The sequence below is a fragment of the Octopus bimaculoides genome, chromosome 7, assembly GCF_001194135.2.
Source record: "Octopus bimaculoides isolate UCB-OBI-ISO-001 chromosome 7, ASM119413v2, whole genome shotgun sequence".
NCBI classification, from domain to species: Eukaryota; Metazoa; Mollusca; class Cephalopoda; order Octopoda; family Octopodidae; genus Octopus; species Octopus bimaculoides.
The window spans coordinates 14,432,633-14,435,303 of NC_068987.1; positions in this window are offsets into that span (position 1 = coordinate 14,432,633).

The window sequence follows — 2,671 nt, forward strand, 5'->3', positions numbered from 1 at the left end:
TACTCATTGGGAGAAAAGCGAACGTGAATGACTATAACGGCAACTACGGCTTCGACTAGTTCTGTCCGACATTAGAGAGAGGCCTGTGGAAAGAGACATGGTGATTTTGCTGAAAGGAAGGGGAGAAGGAAGAGACGAAGGGAGAGGGGAAAGGAGGAAGGAAGTGGGGGGGGGGAAGAAAGGAGCGAGAGAAAAAGAGGGAGGAAGGGAGGGAGAAAAGGAGAAGGAAGGAGGACTGAGGGAGGAAGGGGTGGAGGGAGAAGGCGAGTGAGGGAGGAAAGAGGGAGGGTGGAAGGAGGAACGGAGGGAGGGAAGGAGGAACGGAGGGAGGGAAGGAGGAAGGGAATAAGGAAGGGATGAAAAAGGAAACAAGGAAGAAAAAGGAGAAGCCGAAGGAAGGAAGGGAAGAAGGAAGGAAGGAGGGAAGAGTTGGAGGGAGGAATGACGGGAGAAGGAGAGGGCAGGAGGGAAAGAAGATAGGAAGAAAAAGCAGAAGGGAGAAAAGAAAGATGAAAATAAAGAGTGTATGAAAGAAAATACACACACACATTCATATACATATACACATATATGCAAATGCATTTACTTATATATATGCATATACATACACACATATACATACATGCACACACATGTATATACATAAATGTATTTTTATATGTATATATGTATAATATATATATGCGAGTAAAAATAAATACAAAAAAGGGTTTTTTTTTGTATGATTGTGTATAGAGGAATATATTATTTTGTTTAAAAGAGTTCCAACACTGTCTGTTTTTTATGTTTTATTTATATTCCTGCAGAACCAATGTGGGGTATAGAATATGGAATATACAATATATAATATAATATACAATATATAATATAATATACAATATATAAAATAAAATAAAATAAAATAAAAATGGATGGCACCATGAAATAAAGTATTGAATGTAGATGAAATATTGAGTGTTCAATATAAAGGATCAAATATATAAATATAAGTATATAACGCCTATATTTATGCGTGTATGCATATATCCATATATATATGTGCACTGGCTGTGTGGTAAGAAGCTTGCTTCCCAACCACATGGTTTCGGGTTCAGTCCTACTGCGTGGTACCTTGGGCAAGTGTCTTCTACTATAGCGTCCCCGTACACTAACGGTTCGGCAAAATAGACCAATAGAATAAGTACTAGACTTACAAAGAATAAGTCCTGGGGTCTATTTGTTCGACTAAAGGAGGTGCTCTAGCATGGCCGCAGTCAAATGACTGAAACAACTAAAAGAATAAGAATATATATATATATATATATATATATATAGTAAAGCGTTAGGAGAAAACTGAGCAAAACAATTAGCACATAACAAATTACGTTGCGTAATCACCTTCATTAACTTACAGCTGTTTCAATTATCAAAATACAGCTTTAAAATGGCTAATCTTTATTAACTAATATCTTTTAGCACATAGACATATATATATATATACATATCAATACCTCCTCAAATCGCTATCTATCTATCTATCTATCTATCTATCTATCTATCTATCTATCTATCTATCTATCTATCTATCTATCTATCTATCTGTCTGTCTGTATGTCTGTCTGTCTGTCTACGAAATTACTTATCTGTCTACCAATAGTTAGTCAATGACGTGGCTGTGTAGTAAGAAGTTTGCTTCTCAGCCACATGGCTCTGCGTTCAGCCCCACTGCGTGCCACCTTGAACAAGTGTCTTTAAATATAGCCCCGAGCCGACCAAAGCCTTGTGAGTGGATTGGTAGACAGAAAAGAAACTCGTTTTATATATGTGTGTGTGTATGCGAAAGTTGAGGAAAAGCATAAAAATTATGTTTGTCCATAACCTCTGCTTGACAACCGGTAATGTTTTGTTTACATCTCGCAAAATAGCGGTATAGCAAAAGTTACCGATAATATAAGTACCCGCCTTAGGAAAATTAGTACTGGCACCGATTTGTTCAATTAAAACCATTCATAGCGGTGCCTCAGCGTGGCCGCAGTCCAATAACTGAGACGAGTAAGAAATAAAAGATTAAAAAAACGGTAAGGGATGGGAGACAACTTCGAGCATGTTTCGGGATTATGATGACATCGGACTCAATTCACCGTACTTTCTAAAGTAGTAATGGGATAATCACAAAATAAACGTACAAGATTCTACATAAGATGCAGCAGGAACATAGAATCGCTACGGAATATTTTATTCATAGATGCGATCTACGTGAAGAACATTATTTAATCTAGTGTCGACATATTTAATGAGGGAAGCATTAAAATGCTAACCAGAAACAAATATGCAGTGATGAAAGATGATGATATTAATCAATAATGAATAATGTTATCTTGATAAATTACTTATTTTTTAATATTCCCTCACAATGGTTATGTAGATATTTATATAGATATATGTTGTTTGCATATGAGTGTGTGAGTATAAATATAAGTAAATGTGTGTGTGTGTGTGTGTGTGCGTACATACAATAGGTACCACCTATATGCATTTATGTATGCATGTATGCGTGTGTTTGAATGCACGTATATATATAGATATACATATATATATAGATATACATAATTTATATATACATGTGTATCTATTATATATGGGAATATATACATATATATATATGTATATGTATATATATATGTATGTATAT